General features: G+C 47.8%; 1 pseudogene; it reads right to left on the bottom strand.

Annotated features, from left to right (window-relative positions):
* Nucleotides 1-734: 734 nt before the first annotated feature.
* On the bottom strand, nt 735-13,589 carry LOC123171166 (BOI-related E3 ubiquitin-protein ligase 1-like; annotated as a pseudogene).
* Between the last annotated feature and the right edge of the window lie 6,976 nt (nt 13,590-20,565).

The raw sequence follows: 20,565 nt of genomic DNA, 5'->3' as shown, positions 1-20,565 counted from the left end.
TTAGTGATTTCTGCTAACCTAGCCCTCAAACTGGTGGTTTTCTGCAATTCACTCTCAATTTTATATGTTTAAGATTGTCAAAAAATACATTACATGGAGAGAGACAGGGAGTGAGAGTGAGAGACAGAGAGTATTTTAGTGATGCAGCAAAATATAGTCTTGAGCCATTAGGCTAGGAGAGTATTTTGTTTTATTCCCCCCTTTTTTTTGCTAGTTTTCTATAAATTCGAATCAATCTTCAGACAGTTGGATCTGAAGTAATTAAATAATGACCTTCTATTCTATATAGTCCATCGTATGAATTTTAACCAACCTTTTGCCAACCGAGCAAATATTCTTTAAATTCAGGTCACTCTACAGTTGGACCTAAATCGGATTCCTATCTTTGACCCGCTTCACCATCCCCTGCTGCAAAACCATTAGACACACCCCATATATGGTGTCCAACTCCTAATCTATGTATTTAATTTCGAGCATTGATATGCAATAATATGAACTGTTTTCAACTGCTTTTCTTCTTGTTGAAAGATGGATCCAACAGTTTGGGCCAAAAGCTAAACTAAAAAAAGAAAGGGAAACTCATCCTCTCATATATATGTCATCCAACCATCCTCCTATCTATCACCCCCCCGTCAACAACAACAAAAAAGTGAACAAAAGAATACAAAAAAAAGTCGACTCAAGTAAGTTTCACAAGAAAACAAAATGTTGACTCTAAAACTATTCCTCCCGCATCACGAAAAGTTGACGCAGACGCTGCCATTCTTGGCGCGTCCGCACGCCGGGCACGCCTGCGCCACGGCAGCGCACGGCGCGCACACGCAGAGGTGCCGACACGGCAGCAGCAGCACAACGGCCGCGCCCTCGCGGCACCCCTTGCACCTTCCTGCTCCTGTCGTTGGAGGCTCCTTTACCAGTGTGCCCACCTCCTCCTTCCCCTAGCAACATAATTCGGCGTCGTCCTCCTGACGGTCGCCGCTTGTCCCACCGCCACGGATCGCCTGGGAGTCGAGCGCCCGCTGCCGGTCCCGGCGGGGCACGTTGGTCGTGGCCTCATTGGACTGCGCGACGTCGCGCCACATCTGAGCCTCCATGAAGAGGTTCTGAAGGCGCTCCTCGAGCGCCCAGTTCATGATCCTGATCCGCTCAATCTCCTCGTCCTTGGCCTTGAGCCGCTTCGCCGCCCTGGCCTCCACGGTCGACACGATGAGCCTCGTGTGGCTCTGCCTCTGCTCCGCCAAAGCAGTCCACATATTTTTCGCCTGCATCATAGACAACGGTTAACAAAAGGTAGTAGAAATTAAAGCCTAAAACGCAAAGATCGATCGGGAAATACATGTTTTGATGAGTAAATAGGCAGTTTTTTGATTAAATTAATCCATGAATAAATCATGAGCATGACATGGACAGCATTGATAACACATTGATTACGATCTAAGAGAGCATGTACTACGCACATAGTAGAAACATCTACGCATATCGCTAGTACTGCTACAACAGAAAGAAACACGAGAGGGATAAGCGATGTATACCCTCCAATCGGCCATGTGGCAGCGGTGGCGGTGGCAGCAGCCGCGGCATCCTCAGCGGCCTTCTTGTCGGCCTCGGCCTTCTCAGCGGCGTCACGGTCTGCATCGGTCGACATGGTGATGCGGACATAGATGAACAGAAGCAAGCAGTCGCGTAGTCGCTACCCAAAAACCTAATCGCCCCTCTCCCATACAGGATCCGGAGAGGCAGGGTTTCGGAGGCCTGCTCTCCCGTCAACCGTGTATGCAGTGAACGGGACGGAGTCGCCGGCGGCAGCAGCAGTAGAGGAACAACGTGGGCGTGGAGGCGGAGATGGAGATGCATTCTGTTTTCGCGACGGCTAGGGTTGGCAGCGCCCCACATATATATGTGCGTCCGCGCGTGGAGAGACGTGGGCTGAACCCACATCCAAGTCGGTAGCCCATGATCCGACGTCTCAGATCATGGCCCTACCTGTCAAGCACTCACCGTTCCTGACCGGCAAAAAGAAGCGCATAGGAGTGAGCTCGGCTCGGCTCAATCCCGCAACCCGCGGCGCGTTGTGACGAGGTGTGGCGTGGCGAGGCGAGCGGAGGAGGAGGAGTGCGCGAGGGCTTCTTTTCTTCTCAAGCTCCAATAGCACGAGGGAGAGAATCCCTTATAAACCACTCCAACTCTCCTTCCACTAGCGGTATGGGACAAACCATCCCACCACCTTGGCATGCCACCTACATGGGCCCTTAGAGATTAAATCTGAAATTGTCATATGGGCTCTAGGCCCATCTCATATTTCAACAATCCCCCACCAGATCTCAGGGGCCCACTTTGTCCTTTGTTCCAAACGCTGTTTTGATATACCAGCATCTCAGTGGAGACCGATTAAGGTTGAGCTCCACCTAGACCAAGTAGTTACACTCCTTCACAACTGAACAATGGACTATGCCTTGAATTGTCAGTTTGGCATCAAGAAGTTTCACCACAAGTCTCACTGATACGAGGCTGCCGAAGGCCGGCCCCTCGGGTGGAGCATATTAGTCACACTCCTGGCCTGTTCATGAGCTTGCTAGAGATCACCCCAATCTCATAGACTGTGACCAGCAGTCGGGCTCATATAGGTGTGTTCCTCCAAAGATCGCTTTGTAGGATAGCATCTTGCTTATACATAAGCCTTGGAACACTTTAAGATAGTAGTCATCCTTCCATACAGTTTCCGAGAGTATTGCATCTCCAACGGAGTGGGTTAGTAAAGTTACTCTCCTCAGTTCACCACTGGCTTGTTTTCCCAGGTCCTACTTCACGGGATCTCTGACCACATAGGTTGGGTTACTACAATGGCAACTCATGTGGGTCTCATACCCATCTCCCTTGATGCGCTACCTATCACAACACGTGATAGCCCTTTAGTAAAGGGATCTGCCAGATTCTTAGCCGTTTGAATATAATCCAACGCTATCACTCCGGAGTTCCTCAATTTTCTGACAGCTTTCAATCTCATTCTTATGTGTTTGTTGGACTTCATGTTGTCCTTTGAACTCTTCACCTTGACAATAACTGTTTGATTGTCGCAGTTCATAAGGATGGCCGGAACGGCTTCTCAACCACTGGCAAGTCCATCAACAGATCTCGAAGCCATTCCGCTTTGCCACCCGATGTGTCTAATGCTGTTAATTCTGCTTCCATTGTTGATCTTGTTAAGATCGTTTGCTTGCAAGACTTCCAGGAAACAGCACCACCTCCAAGAGTAAACATATACCCAGTTGTGGCCTTCATCTCATCAGCATCAAAGATCCAATTCGCATCACTATACCCTTCAAGTACCGACGGGTATCTGGTATAGTGAAGTGCATAGTTCATGGTACCTTTCAGATAGCGCATAACTCTCTCTCGATCACTCCAATGTACATCGCCCGGTTTGGAAACAAATCGGCTCAGTTTGCTAATAGCAAATGCGATGTCAGGCCTCGTTGCGCTCGCTAGATACTGGAGTGAACCAACGATCTGAGAGTATCTCAATTGATCTATAGCTGTGCCTTTAGACTTTCGAATCAGCACACTAGAATAATATGGTGTTTGAGATGGTTTGCAGTCCGAGTATCCAAAGCGACTCAACACCTTCTCAACATAATGGGATTTAAGAAGTGTAATCCCACCCTCATCATCTCTCAATAACTTGATGTTCAAGATAACATCAGCCACTCCAAGGTCCTTCATCGCAAAGTTCCGAGATAGGAAAGACTTAACCTCCTCGATCAACTTGAGATTAGTTCCAAATATCAGTATGTCGTCAACATACAAACATAGTATAACTCCTTCGCCCCCACCATAGCGATAGTATACACATTTGTCGTCCTCATTAACAACAAAGCCAACAGATGTCAACGTTTCATTAAAATTGTCATGCCATTGCTTAGGCACTTGTCTCAGGCCATACAAAGATTTCACCAACTTACACACCTTTCCTTCCTGACCATTCATCACAAAGCCATCAGGCTGTTGCATATAGATTTCCTTCTTTAGCTCTCCGTTCAGGAAAGCCGTCTTAACATCCATCTGATGAATGAGAAGACCATGCGAGGCCGCCAACGAGAGTAATACTCGAATGGTGGTCAGTCTGGCCACAGGTGAATAAGTGTCGAAGAAATCTTCTTCTTCTTTCTGGGCGTAGCCCTTGGCCACAATCCTAGCCTTGTACTTTTCTATCGTACCGTCCGGCCTAAGCTTCTTCTTGAACACCCACTTGCATCCCAATGGTTTGCAACCATAAAGACGTTCAGTAAGCTCCCAAGTCCCGTTAGCCATGATGGAATCCATCTCGCTACGGACCGCATCCTTCTAGTAGTCAGCTTCTGGAGATGCATACCCTTCTGAAATAGAAGTGGGATTATCCTCCACGAGGTATATGAAGAAATCATCACCAAAGGTCATTACAGTCCTTTGTCTCTTGCCCCTACCAAGGGTTTCCTCATTATCCTCCTCAATATTATCATCATGTGTTTGTTTATAATATTACATCGGAATGGCAGGTTCAGGAGTCTCCTCAGATTCCTGTCTAGAAGTGCTTTGTACATCTCTCATGGGGAAAATGTCCTCAAAGAATGTAGCATCCTTAGACTCCATAATTGTACCAACCTTCATGTCAGCTACCTCAGATTTCACTACTAGAAATCTATAGCCAACACTATTCATAGCGTAGCCCAAATTAACATAGTCCACAGTCTTTGGTCCAATATTACGCTTTTTGGGGATCGGCACATTAACTTTCGCCAAGCAGCCCCAAGTACGTAAGTATGAGAGTGTTGTCCTTCTCCTGGTCCACTTCTCATAAGGAGTGATCTCGTTATCCTTTGTCCGAACTTTATTCAGGACATGACATGATGTCATTATAGCCTCCCCCCACCATGCCTTGGATAAACCCGACGTATCTAACATGGCCTTAACCAAATCAGTTGGAGTATAGTTTTTCCGCTCGGCAACCCCGTTTGACTGGGGTGAGTAGGGAGGCGTCCTCTCGTGAATAATACCGTGTTCTGCACAAAAGGCATCAAACTCTTTCAAGAAGTACTCTCCACCACGATCTGACCGGACTCGTTTAATTTTCTTTTCGAGTTGATTCCCAACTTCTGCCTTATAGATTTTAAAGTAGTGTAGAGCCTCATCTTTAGTATTTAACAGATACACATAGCAATATCTAGTGGAATCATCTATCAAAGTCATGAAATATTTCTTTCCACCTTTAGTCCACACACCATTCATCTCACAAATATCAGAATGTATGAGTTCCAGTGGCGCCAAGTGTCTCTCCTCTGCTGCCTTGTGAGGCTTGCGAGGTTGCTTAGATTGCACACACGAGTGGCACTTAGAACATTTGGCTAAAGTGAAACTCGAGATTAAATTCGATTTTGCTAGCCGCGTCATAACGCCGAAACTAATGTGACAAAGACGTGAATGCCAGACTTCATATTCATTAACACTCAAATGAATATTGTCCACAACTTTATTACATAGATCTGCAAGAGAAAGGCGGAACATGCCTCCGCATTCATAACCCTTTCCAACAAATAGTCCATATTTCGTAACAACTAATTTATTAGACTCGAATACCAACTTAAACCCTTCTCTACATAGAAGGGAGCCACTAACGAGGTTCTTCTTGATGGCGGGGACATGCTGCACGTTCTTCAGCTGCACGATCCTTCCCGAAGTAAACTTCAGATCGACCGTGCCAACACCAAGAACAGAAGCACTCGCGCCATTCCCCATCAGTACGGACCCGTGACCTGTGGCCTGTTAAGAAGAAAACAATGAAATGTCGGCACACACATGAACACCTGCACCTGTGTCGACCCACCAATCGGTGGACGGCCAAACTAAAAATATAGCAAATAAATTACTGTACCCAGATGCACCACTCTCATTGTTGCTCACAATCATATTGATAGACTTGGAGTCCTGCCCTGGCTTCTTTTACTTGTTTGGGCACTTGTTGGCCCAATGTTCAACGGAATCACAAGTAAAGCAGCCCTCATCCATCTTGTTCTTCTTGAAGGTCTTCTTACCCTTCTTCTTAAAGTCGGCACTCTGTTGGACACCGTTCTTTCCCTTGGGCTTGTGGGAATTGGAGTTCTTCTGATGCACCATATTGGCCACAGAAGTTCCTTCGACCCCTTTTCCGTGCGAGTCCTTTGCCCTTGAATTCTGCTCAACACTCAGATGGCCAATGCCATCCTCCATAGAGAATTCACGCCTCTGATGTTTCAGAGTAGTGGCAAAGTTCCTCCAGGAATTGGGGAGCTTAGCGATTATGCAGCCCGCGACAAACTTGCCCGGTAACTCGCACTTAAGAAGCTCAAGCTCCTTAACAATGCATATTATCTCATGAGCCTGCTCCAATACAGGACGGTTTTCAACCATCTTGTAATCGTGGAACTGCTCTATAATATACATCTTGCTCCCTGCATCGGCAGCCCCGAACTTAGATTCGAGCGCCTCCCACAAGTCCTTGGCAGACCGCACATGCAAATATGCGTCAACCAGCTTATCTCCAATCACGCTCAGAACTGCCCCGAGGAACACGAAAGTGGCCTCCTTGAACGCCTTCTCCTATTCAGGAGCGATCGTTCCTGTGGGGGTCACACCGGCGACCCAGAACACGTTCATGGCCGTGAGCCATAAGGTGGTTTTATTCTGCCAACGCTTAAAGTACGTCCCCGTAAACGGAGACGGTTTCAGTGCAGCAGCAAAACCAGAATTCGAAAAACTCCTACACAGATTAGGTTTTTGGATTGATGAGTAAATAGGCGGTTTTTCGATTAAATTAATCCATGAATAAATCATGAGCATGACATGGACAACATTGATAACACACTGATTACGATCTAACAGAGCATGTACTACGCACATAGTAGAAACATCTACGCATATCGCTAGTACTGGTACAACAGAAAGAAACACGTGAGGGATAAAGCGATGTATACCCTCCAATAGGCCACGCGGCAACGGTGGCGGTGGTAGCAGCCGCGGCATCCTCAGCGGCCTTCTTGTCAGCCCCAGCCTTCTCAGCGGCGGCACGGTCGGCGTCGGTCGACATGGTGATGCGGACGTAGATGAACAGAAGCGAGGAGTCGCGTAGTCGCTACCCGAAAACCTAATCACCCCTCTCCCGTACAGGATTCGGAGAGGCGGGGTTTCGGAGGCCTGCTCTCCTGTAAACCGTGTACGCAGTGAACGGGACGGAGTCGCCGGCGGCAGCAGCAGCTGAGGAACAACGTGGGCGTGGAGGCGGAGATGGAGATGCGTTCTGTTTTCGCGACGGCTAGGGTTGGCAGCGCCCCACATATATATGTGCGGCCGCGCGTGGAGAGACGTGGGCTGAACCCATGTCCATGTCGGTAGCCCATGATCCGACGTCTCAGATCGTGGCCCTACCTGTCAAAGACTCTCCGTTCCTGACCGGCAAAAAGAAGCGCATAGGAGTGAGCTCTGCTCGGCTCAATCCCGCAACCCGCGGCGCGTCGTGACGAGGCGTGGCGAGGCGAGCGGTGGAGGAGGAGTGTGCGAGGGCTTCTTTTCTTCTCAAGCTCCAATAGCATGAGGGAGAGAATCCCTTATAAACCACTCCAACTCTCCTTCCACTAGCGGTATGGGACTAAACTTCCCACCACCTTGTCATGCCACCTACATGGGCCCTTAGAGATTAAATCTGAAATTGTCATATGGGCTCTAGGCCCATCTCATATTTCAACAATCCCCCACCAGATCTCAGGGGCCCACTTTGTCCTTTGTTCCAAACGATGTTTTGATATACCAGCATCTCAGTGGAGACCGATTAAGGTTGAGCTCCACCTAGACCAAGTAGTTACACTCCTTCACAACTGAACAATGGACTATGCCTTGAATTGTCAGTTTGGCGTCAAGAAGTTTCACCACAAGTTTCACTGATACGAGGCTAGCGAAGGCCGGTCCCTCAGGTGGAGCATATTAGTCACACTCCTGGCCTATTCATGAGCTTGCTAGAGATCACCCCAATCTCATAGACTGTGACCAGCAGTCGGGCTCATATAGGTGTGTTCCTCCAAAGATCGCTCTGTAGGATAGCATCTTGCTTATACATATAAGCCTTGGAACACATTAAGACAGTAGTCATCCTTCCATACAGTTTCTGAGAGTATTGCATCTCCAACGGAGTGGGTTAGTAAAGTTACTCTCCTCAGTTCACCACTGGCTTGTTTTCCCAGGTCCTACTTCACGGGATCTCCGATCACATAGGTTGGGTTACTACCATGACAACTCATGTGGGTCTCATACCAATCTCCCTTGATGCGCTATCTATCACAACACGTGATAGCCCTTTAGTAAAGGGATCTGCCAGATTCTTAGCCGTTTGAATATAATCCAACGCTATCACTCCGGAGTTCCTCAATTTTCTGACAGCGTTCAATCTCATTCTTATGTGTTTGTTGGACTTCATGTTGTCCTTTGAACTCTTCACCTTGACAATAACTGTTTGATTGTCGCAGTTCATAAGGATGGCCGGAACCGGCTTCTCAACCACTCGCTAGTCCATCAACAGATCTCGAAGCCATTCCGCTTCGCCACCCGATGTGTCTAATGCTGTTAATTATGCTTCCATTGTCGATCTTGTTAAGATTGTTTGCTTGCAAGACATCCAGGAAATAGCACCACCTCCAAGAGTAAACATATATTCATTTGTGGCCTTCATCTCATAAGCATCAGAGATCCAATTCGCATCACTATACCCTTCAAGTACCGACGGGTATCCGGTATAGTGAAGTCCATAGTTCATAGTACCTTTCAGATAGCGCATAACTCTCTCAAGAGCACGCCAATGTACATCGCTCAGTTTGGAAACAAATCGGCTCAGTTTGCTAATAGCAAATTCGATGTCAGGCCTCGTTGCGCTCGCTAGATACTGGAGTGAACCAATGATCTGAGAGTATCTCAATTGATCTATAGCTGTGCCTTCGGACTTTCGAATCAGCACACTAGAATCATATGGTGTTTGAGATGGTTTGCAGTCCGAATATCCAAAGCGATTCAACACCTTCTCAACATAATGGGATTGCAGAAGTGTAATCCCACCCTCATCATCTCTCAATAGCTTATTGTTCAAGATAACATCAGCCACTCCAAGGTCCTTCATCTCAAAGTTCTGAGATAGGAAAGACTTAACCTCCTCGATCAACTTGAGATTAGTTCCAAATATCAGTACGTCGTCTACATACAAACATAGTATAACTCCTTCGCCCCTACCATAGCGATAGTATACACATTTGTCGGCCTCATTAACAACAAAGCCAACAGATGTCAACGTTTCATTAAACTTGTCATGCCATTGCTTAGGCACTTGTCTCAGGCCATACAAAGATTTCACCAACTTACACACCTTTCCTTCCTGACCATTCATCACAAAGCCATCAGGCTGTTGCATATAGATTTCCTCCTTTAGCTCTCCGTTCAGGAAAGCCGTCTTAACATCCATCTGATGAATGAGAAGACCATGCGAGGCCACCAACGAGAGTAATACTCGAATGGTGGTCAGTCTGGCCACAGGTGAATAAGTGTCGAAGAAATCTTCTTCTTCTTTCTGGGTGTAGCCCTTGGCCACAAGTCTAGCCTTGTACTTTTCTATCGTACCGTCGGACCTAAGCTTCTTCTTGAACACCCACTTGCATCCCAATGGTTTGCAACCATAAGGACGTTCAGTAAGCTCCCAAGTCCCGTTAGCCATGATGGAATCCATCTCGCTACGGACCGCATCCTTCCAGTAGTCAGCTTCTGGAGATGCATGCGCTTCTGAAATAGAAGTGGGATTATCCTCCACGAGGTATATGAAGAAATCATCACCAAAGGTCTTTACAGTCCTTTGTCTCTTGCCCCTACAAAGGGTTTCCTCATTATCCTCCTCAGTATTATCATCATGTGTTTGTTTATAATATTACATCGGAATGGCAGGTTCAGGAGTCTCCTCAGATTCCTGTCTAGAAGTGCTTTGTACATCTCTCATGGGGAAAATGTCCTCAAAGAATGTAGCATCCTTAGACTCCATAATTGTACCGACCTTCATGTCAGCTACCTCAGATTTCACTACTAGAAATCTATAGCCAACACTATTCATAGCGTAGCCCAAATTAACATAGTCCACAGTCTTTGGTCCAATATTACGCTTTTTGGGGATCGGCACATTAACTTTCGCCAAGCAGCCCCAAGTACGTAAGTACGAGAGTGTTGTCCTTCTCCTGGTCCACTTCTCATAAGGAGTGATCTCGTTATCCTTTGTCCGAACTTTATTCAGGACATGACATGATGTCATTATAGCCTCCCCCCACCATGCCTTGGATAAACCCGACGTATCTAACATGGCCTTAACCAAATCAGTTGGAGTACAGTTTTTCCGCTCGGCAACCCCGTTATACTGGGGTGAGTAGGGAAGCGTCCTCTCGTGAATAATACCGTGTTCTGCACAAAAGGCATCAAACTCTTTCAAGAAGTATTCTCCACCACGATCTGACCAGACTCGTTTAATTTTCTTTTCGAGTTGATTCCCAACTTCTGCCTTATAGATTTTAAAGTAGTGTAGAGCCTCATCTTTAGTATTTAACAGATACACATAGCAATATCTAGTGGAATCATCTATCAAAGTCATGAAATATTTCTTTCCACCTTTAGTCAACACACCATTCATCTCACAAATATCAGAATGTATGAGTTCCAGTGGCGCCAAGTGTCTCTCCTCTGCTGCCTTGTGAGGCTTGCGAGGTTGCTTAGATTGCACACACGAGTGGCACTTAGAACATTTGGCTAAAGTGAAACTCGGGATTAAATTCGATTTTGCTAGCCGCGTCATAACGCCGAAACTAATGTGACAAAGACGTGAATGCCAGACTTCATATTCATTAACACTCAAATGAATATTGTCCACGACTTTATTACATAGATCTGCAAGAGAAAGGCGGAACATGCCTCCGCATTCATAACCCTTTCCAACAAATAGTCCATATTTCGTAACAACTAATTTATTAGACTCGAATACCAACTTAAACCCTTCTCTACATAGAAGGGAGCCACTAACGAGGTTCTTCTTGATGGCGGGGACATGCTGCACGTTCTTCAGCTGCACGATCCTTCCCGAAGTAAACTTCAGATCGACCGTGCCAACACCAAGAACAGAAGCACTCGCGCCATTCCCCATCAGTACGGACTCATGACCTTTGGCCTGGTAAGAAGAAAACAATGAAATGTCAGCACGCACATGAACACTTGCACCTGTGTCGACCCACCAATCGGTGGACGGCCAAACTGAAAATACAGCAAATAAATTACCGTACCCAGATGCACCACTCTCATTGTTGCTCACAATCATATTGACAGACTTGGAGTCCTGCCCTAGCTTCTTGAACTTGTTTGGGCACTTGTTGGCCCAATGTTCAACCGAACCACAAGTAAAGTAGCCCTTATCCTTCTTGTTCTTCTTGATGGTCTTCTTACCCTTCTTCTTAAAGTCGACACTCTGTTGGACACCGTTCTTTCCCTTGGGCTTGTGGGAATTGGAGTTCTTCTGATGCACCATATTGGCCACAAAAGTTCCTTCGACCCCTTTTCCGTGCGAGTCCTTTGCCCTTGAATTCTGCTCAACACTCACATGACCAATGACATCCTCCACAGAGAATTCACGCCTCTGATGTTTCAGAGTAGTGGCAAAGTTCCTCTAGGAATTGGGGAGCTTAGCGATTATGCAGCCCGCGACAAACTTGCCCGGTAACTCGCACTTAAGAAGCTCAAGCTCCTTAACAATGCATATTATCTCATGAGCCTGCTCCAATACAGGACGGTTTTCAACCATCTTGTAATCGTGAAACTGCTCTATAATATACATCTCGCTCCCTGCATCGGCAGCCCCGAACTTAGATTCGAGCGCCTCCCACAAGTCCTTGGCAGACCGCACATGCAAATATGCGTCAACCAGCTTATCTCCGATCACGCTCAGAACTGCCCCGAGGAACACGACAGTGGCCTCCTTGAACGCCTTCTCCTGTTCAGGAGCGATCGTTCCTGTGGGAGTCACACCGGCGACCCAGAACACGTTCATGGCCGTGAGCCATAAGGTGGTTTTTGTCTACCAATGCTTAAAGTACGTCCCCGTAAACGGAGACGGTTTCAGTGCAGCAGCAAAACCAGAATTCGAAAAACTCCTACACAGATTAGGTTTTTGGATTGATGAGTAAATAGACAGTTTTTCGATTAAATTAATCCATGAATAAATCATGAGCACGACATGGACAATATTGATAACACACTGATTACGATCTAACAGAGCATGTACTACGCACATAGTAGAAACATCTACGCATATCGCTAGTATTGCTACAACAGAAAGAAACACGAGAGAGATAAGCGATGTATACCCTCCAATCGGCCACGCGGCGGCGGTGGCAGTGGCAGGGTTGGCATGGTGATGCGGACGTAGATGAACAGAAGCAAGCAGTCGCGTAGTCTCTACCCAAAAACCTAATCGCCCCTCTCCCATCAACCGTGTACGCGGTGAACGGGACGGAGTCGCCGGCGGCAGCAGCAGCAGAGGAACCACGTGGGCGTGGAGGCGGAGATGGAGATTCGTTCTGTTTTCGCGACGGCTAGGGTTGGCAGCGCCCCATATATATATGTGCGGCCGCGCGTGGAGAGGCGTGGGCTGAACCCACGTCCAAGTCGGTAGCCCATGATCCGACGTCTCAGATCGTGGCCCTACATGTCAAAGACTCACCATTCCTAACCGACAAAAAGAAGCGCATAGGAGTGAGCACGGCTCGGCTCAATCCCGCAACCCGCGATGCAGCGCGTCGTGACGAGGAGGAGTGCGCGAGGGCTTCTTTTCTTCTTAAGCTCCAATAGCACGAGGAAGAGGATCCCTTATAAACCACTCCAACTCTCCTTCCACTAGTGGTATAGGACTAAACTTTCCACCACCTTGTTATGCCACCTACATAGGCCCTTAGAGATTAAATCTGAAATTGTCATATGGGCTGTAGGCCCATCTCATAATTCAACATGTTTTAGCAGGATGCGGTCGACGTTGATGGTCTGCTGCTGCGCGTGGGTCGCAAGAACGTCGGCCGCGCCGAGCACCGATGACTGCTCGTCGCGCCTCCGCTTCTTGGTGATCATTTCCTGAGCACCGTCGGGGCTGCCGCCCTTCTTCGCCAGATCAGCCGAGGCCATCGGCAAGAACTCCAAATACTGCTCCGCGGCCGGCGACGTCGTCGGTGGCGGCGGCAGCGTGAAGTGGTCCGCGTACGGCTGGTGCTGCCGCTGGCTCGGCACCGCAGCGCCATAACAAGGCCCACTCTTTGGCATAGCAGCGGCGGAGGCGAGCTGGTGGTGGCCTCCGCCGGCGCCGGTGGTGAGTAACATGTGGCGCAGGCGTTGCAGGTCCACGGAGGCCATGGCGATTGATGGGGCGCGCGGGTCGTCCGCTCGCTCCTATATATACAGCCAAGGCGATGCGTCCCTGGCCGGAGTTAGTCAGATGTGGTGGGTGGTGAGGTCATCGATCGGCGAGGGGACGGGCGGGCAGGGTGGCAAAGAAACGAGGTCCGTAGATGGCAGGCAGCCGGGTATTTATGGTGCGTGACCGGGTTTTGGTTGGCGTCCATGTCCCCTATCCTGAGTGAGAAAGCAACTGACGATGAGATTGACCAGCCCTTTTCAGGAGGGATTTTTCCTTTTATTTATGGCTTCCGTTTCAATCTCTCCCTAAATTTGGAGTAGAAACCACGAATTCGCCGCGTTGTATTACCTTTCTGCACCGAAATTGATGACTTCCGTTCCCGACGATTCCATCGATCGGTTGACTATAATTTGCAGAAACCAAGGCTGGCCATATACTGTATCGTTTAAGTTAGTATATGTTGTGGCGCCAAATCAGCACGCGTCGTTGAGCCTTTTGATCTCTGCACGCACGAATCTTGGGGTGTGAGGAAACTTATAAGAATTACGCGCTCTGGTGAGGTCTCTGGACTTGGTAAAGATCGGGAATCACGTACAGAGCCGTGTTTAGTGGAGGGCAAAACGGGGAAGAAGGAAACTGCATGCGTTACGTCGTTCATACACTGCATCTGCATGCAGAATCAACGTACGTACTTTAATGTGCTGAGATATATATTACGTAGGCGTTTTTTGGCTGGCTAGCTGTAGATGGTTGAGGAAAATAGAAGGGAATGAATGAGCTAGTAATTGATTTGGTGAAAACAGATTGACCATTCATTCATTCTTGGCTCTACTTTGGTGAAAACAGATCCCTAAGTTTAATTTGGGCAGCTTTTGATTTAATTTGATTTCAAAAAAAAGATCTCTGCCAAAGTATAGTGTCGATCGTCTTTTAATTGCGGGATACAGATAATCACGTCGGTGCCAAAATAGAACCACAGTTGTGCAAATGTACACGTGTACGTCGGTGCCATCACACATCTTTTTTTTTGCATGGAACTCATCACACATCTACACGCGTACGTATCAACATGGTGCCAGTTCGGGTTAAATCAATCTTTTAGTTTAACTAGCTTCACACAAAATAGAATACTTCCTCCGTCCCAAAATTCTTGTCTTAAATTTGTCTAAACACGGATGTATCAAACCATGTTTTAGTATTAGGTACATCCGTATCTAGACAAATCCAAGACAAGAATTTTGGGACGGAGGGAGTATTATTTCTTCTCTCCGACGGGAATTTTGGAAGTCGTCCCCTCTCTCTGAAGTCGTCTCTTCTCTGCGTTCTAGAGGATTTCCGGCGATGCGCATCCAGTGGGAGGAGACGTTCCCATCGAAGACGAGGTGTCTACGGTGACTTCGTAAATTTCAAGATGATATGCCGGCTCAGTCTTTCGGAGATGCTCATAGGGGTAGGGTGTGCATGTGTGCGCTCATAAGGGTGCGTGTATGCGCGTGTATATGAACGCTTGCGTTTGTACTGTGTTAAAAAACATTGAAATAATAATAATAATAACAACAACAATATACGGCTAAATATACGCATATCTTTGAAAAACAATAACAAACGACCAAAGAAATTAGCTTTTGTATACGCGTATGATGGCTTTACCGCTAGTTTTTCCAACGGCATGGTCCATCCTCGGTGATGACGTAACGGCGACCGTCCTGGATTTTTTGAATGGTGGTGAACTACCGCCGGGTCTGAACGATACTGCCATTACACTTATACCCAAGGTACGCAACCAGCAGAAAATCTTTCAGTATCGCCCTATTGCTCTTTGTCCGGTCATTTACAAAATTGATGCTAAGGCTATCACTAACCGTTTGCGGAGTATGATGGATGAAGTAATAGGGTGGAACAAAGCACCTTTGTACCTGGGCCTTTGATTACGGACGTCTTGGTAGCTTATGAAAGTATACATGCAATGAAAAAGAGGAGAAGAGGCAACACAGCTTATTGCGCTGTTAAGTTGGACATGCTCAAGGCCTATGAATTAGTCGAATGGCATTATTTGGAGGCCATAATGTCCAGGCTGGGTTTTTGTGACAGATTTATCGGGCTAATTGGTATCCGGGTCTGTACACGCTCGCCATGGGTTAATCACCTATTGTTCGCAGACGATAGTCTGATTTTTCTCGATGCTCAGCTGCACAGTGCCAACAGATTAAATGAAATCTTGAGGATATATGCTGAATGTTCTGGAAAAGCAGTAAACAAGGAGAAGAGTTCTATATATTTTAGTCCTAATGCTACTCCTCCTGTTCGTGAAGCTATGAAGAACACACTTGGTATTTTTGTGGAAGCTTTCACTGAACGATATTTGGGCCTACCAACAGCGGTGGGGCGTATAACAAGTGGCTCCTTTGAACATATTGGTGAAGGAGTCGAGGTAATATGCAAGGATGGGCGGAACGCCTTTTGGCATGTGCAGGGAGGGAGGTGCTACTCAAATCAGTAATTCAAGCAATTCCTACCTTTAGCATGAGTTGTTTTCTACTTACTACAAAAGTTTGCAAACAGCTCACGTCCTCCATGGCAAGATACTGGTGGAGCAGTTCCATTGATAGGACATCTATGTTGGATATCATGGGATAAACTGGCAACACCAAAGGTTCAGGGTGGTATGGGTTTTAGGGAGTTTCAGAGGTTCAATCTCGCACTACTTGGCAAGCATGGCTGGCGATTCCTAACTGACCCAAACTCAATGTGTGCGCGCGTCTTGAAGGGGAAGTACTTCCCAGATTCAGATTTTATGCAAGCCCATGCACCGTCTTCGGCGTCGGCCACTTGGAAGGCTATCGTGGCGGGACGATCGGCGCTTGAACTTGGTCTCATTAAATGCATTGGCAATGGCGAATCAGTTTCTATTTGAAATGATAGATGAATACCATCTACTCCCACCCTCAAACCTGTGGGCCGACAAGGGAATGATCCCCTAGATCGTGTTTCAGAATTGTTTGATACTGACACATGCACTTGGGATGAGGAGTTAGTTAAAAGAAACTTCTTGGCTCCAGACGCTGAAGAAATTTTGAATATCCCAATTCGAGCAAGAGGTGGTGAAGATGTTTTGGCTTGGGCCTTTGAGAAATCGGGTGAATACAATGTAAAAACGGCTTATCGTGCTCTAGTGACTCGTGACAAGCGGCGTGCTCTAGAGGAAGGGACGGTAGCGGAGATTTCATCGTCAGAAAAACAGTTGTGGACAGCCCTATGGAAGCTCAAAGTAATTCCAAAAGTACGTGTATTCTGGTGGAGAGTTCTTCGTGGTATTCTCCCTGACTATGACACCATGAAATACCGGCACATAAGAACTACTTCAGTATGTGATCTTTGTAAAGCTATGGATGAAGATCTAATGCATGCCCTAGTGCATTGCTCTCATGCTAAGAGTTTTTGGGCAACAACAAGGGAGGTCTTGGACCTGAAGCTGCCGCCTTTGCATCCAACCACATGGTCCCGAGACTTGGTGGTGGATACAAGGTTTTCCACGGCGGAACGATGTCAGATCATCACGATCATGCATGCGATATGGTCATCGAGGAATCGTTGGACCCATGATGAGGACGGATATAACCCAATTCAGGCAGTCAAGAGGGCGAGGGAGGATCTGGCTCTCTTGGACCTTCCGGGAGATAGATCTAGCATTCCTGAAGGTCATGCTTGGCGACCACCGGAACCTGGCTAGGTTAAAATTAATACCGATGGATCGGTGGATGCTTTGATGCAGGTAGGAGGAGGAGGCGGGTAGCACGGTCTCACCTCTCCGTTTTGGGCGTATGGAGCAAACCTGTACCTGGTATCACTGACATTTCATTGCCGAAGTGCTTGCGCTATGCGAGGGAGTTATATTTGCCCAATTGAGGGGCTTCTCGTATGTGGTGATGGAGGTCGACTGTTTAGAGGTGGTTAACCTCTGGCTTTCGCGTCGTAATACAGGATCTATTGTGACGCCTATCTTCGAGGAAATCAGGGAGAGAGCTGCAAATTTTGCTTCTTTTTTGTGCAACATGTTAGTAGGGATGCCAACGGCACGGCCGACCTTTGTGCCAAACATGCTACTTCCTTAGCGGTATCCGAGTGTTGGATGGATAACTGTCCATCCTTCATTGTAAGCAGCCTTAGGGCTGAGTGTAACCGAATTTCTTTGATGCAATAAAACTCCCATGTTTCACATAAAAATAGCTTTTGTAAGGAACCAAACAAATTAGCTAACTACTACATTTGGAATACTAGTGCGTACTGGAAGCGATCAATAAAAAAGGAAACAATGAATAGGTGCATATATGTTGCAGTGTTTTTAGAGAATATATTGCAGTTGTGCTTTCCATTAATATCTAATATATATGGACCTTCGTGCACAAGGAAACAACCTAGGGCGTGTTTGGTTCCAGTTTGGAACAGTAGACGCATTGCATACCCTTCTCAACCCAGCCTGGTTGAGGAAAAACAGACCCTAATACTCCATATGCAACTTGTTTGGTTGCCTGCATCCCTAGTCCCTGCATTAGGTAATACGCAAGTGCATTTTGTTTGGTTGGCTGCATTGGCCCTAGCGGCACATGAACACGGCGTTTGGTTGCATACGGCGTACATGTTGTGCTTACCTTGTACCCTAATTGGTGAGCTTATCCACAATGATCACACCTAGCACACCAACGCCACAACACAGCAACGGTGACGAACTGGGCGAAGATGATGAAGTTCTTCAGCTTCAGGCCGAACTGACGATCCACCTTAGCAGCTTCCACTTTGACAGCTCCAACCTTGGCACTGTCGACACTGCTGCCTCCGTGCTTTCGCACCCAGGCGGAGTAAGCTTGTTCTGCTGCCTGCCTAGTCTTGAACCCTCTATAGTTGCTGTTGCTATACGATGCCACTTGTGCATTGGCTTCTTCCCATGAACTATAAACCCCTGGAACCTCACCGATGAACACGGCATACCACTTGCCCTAGCAATGCACAAGATCAAGAGTTGAAGCAGCAAATCAATGGAGCACAAGTAGCAAGCAAAGTAGCACACAACAACAATGGAGCAGAAGAGAAGTAAAGCATGCATGATCATACGGCATAGCAAGTTCAACCTAGCACTACCTTGGTGTTAACCTACCACCACATCCAAAAGAGGGTGTCGTCCTACCACCGCAAGTTCACCATCAGCGTGAGGGGTTAGTATATACCACCTCACCAAAATATACAGACCATCAAATAGTTTTTGAGCCCTAGCTACACAAAATGTACGTCGTCATCGTCATCGTCGTCGTCGTCGCCACTGCCATCACCGTCGGGGATCATGCACGCTCACAGGCAGCACTACTCTAGTAGTAGTGCTTGCCCAGCCAGCTCCTGAGCCACACACCCTGTGAGCGTCGGCCATGGCAACGAACCCAACACCCTGGGCCTTGTTGTCAAGCAGGTGGCTGAGAGCTGCCATGAGAGCCTCGTCACTGAATCCACCCTGGGTCATGACAGCGCCATACAGGTCAGGGTGGACGTCGAGGGGCTTGCACTCCCTGATGGCTGTTGCCACCTCCTTCACCGCCTCAGTCATGCTGCAAAAGACATTGATCTCCTCCTCCATCAGGCCTCCTCTCTTCCTCTTCCTATCATGGACGGGGTCAAATGGCTTGTCGAAGGGCTTCGCAGCGGGCTTGTCAGGGCCATCAAGGACCTCGACGTCCGGTGTCCCAGGGAAGTCTGGCATGGGAGAACCAAGAGGCTCACCCGAGCCCATGGCATGCTTCCCAGTTGCCAGCCCGAAGGAGAAGATGTGCTGCATCTGGTTGTAGTTCTGGATGGGTGTGTTGAGGAACTCAGCGTCCCTTGGGTGGTCCTAAGAATGAAACACAAGTGTTGTTAGTTGCGATTAGGAGTAGGCAATGGTGGACAGTATGAAAAGGAAGAGGGTTGTGAGCTAACCGCGACATGGCCGGCGTAGTGCTCTGCCTCCAGAACTATGGAGCAAGTGTTCTCATCCCATGAGGCGCCGCTAAGGTCTCTCAGCTTGGACACTTGGATCCATCGACTTCTCCACTTCCTCAGGTGGTTGTACACCTGGGTGGCAGACACCTCTTGCCCACAGAACTCGAACACCTGCTTCGCAACGGTGTTCAAGTGCACCTCCTTGAAGCCCTTGTCAGTCCTAACTCCACTAGAGATGAGCTCACACATCTTGTTCAGCACGAACGTGGACATGAACGGCTGCCACTTCATGTTGTTCGACCTACCATCCTTCTTTGCCTTTGCTGCTGCTAGCTTGATTGCAGCGGCAGCAGCAGCAGGAGTTGGCTCAACGCGCACTACTGGCACATAGAGGGAATCAGACTCGAACACCTCTGAATCAGGTGCCATCTCGGACATAGGCTGCGAGTCCTCGACAAACGATGGAGCAAACTGGCTGTCGGACACGACAAGGGCCTGACTAAGATCTTGCGTCTGCGTGGTCATGTCCTACAATCGTAGCACGCATTGACAGTGAGCATAGCACACAACATACCGGACAATGCATGAAAACAAGGAGCATACATGTACATGGTTCATCACTATCATAGCAAGCACATGCTTCATCGCTATCATACTAAGCATACCAGACAATCTATGAGCAGGAACATACATCTACAACAAACAACATGCTACAAATGGACCACCAATAGCTACAAATCACAGATCTAAGCATGATTCAACACAAGCACAAGGTTCAACTTCAAACTCTACTACTAATCTAGCCTACCACATGCTTGAACATCTAGCCCTACCACAAATTGCAACCGCAGCATAGCAACCAACCATATCAGCTCATAGATCAGACCACTAATCAACCATGCATCTAGAACAAACCCTATCTGCAACTCAGATCTAGCTAGAAGGAACAGAGAGAAAGGGAGATTGGACTCACAGAGGCCATGGCTGCAGCTTGAGGACGAGGGGGACGGTGGTGGAAGATGAATGCCGGCCGGTGAAGGAGCTCCGACGCCGTGGACCGCCGGCCGATGAAGATGCGCCGCTTACCTGCTCGTCGGTGCCGATGCGCGTTGGCGGGAAAGCGCGAACGG

Source organism: Triticum aestivum, chromosome 7D, assembly GCF_018294505.1.
Source record: "Triticum aestivum cultivar Chinese Spring chromosome 7D, IWGSC CS RefSeq v2.1, whole genome shotgun sequence".
In the NCBI taxonomy this organism is placed as follows: Eukaryota; Viridiplantae; Streptophyta; class Magnoliopsida; order Poales; family Poaceae; genus Triticum; species Triticum aestivum.
This window is presented reverse-complemented; position numbering and strand designations above follow the sequence as displayed.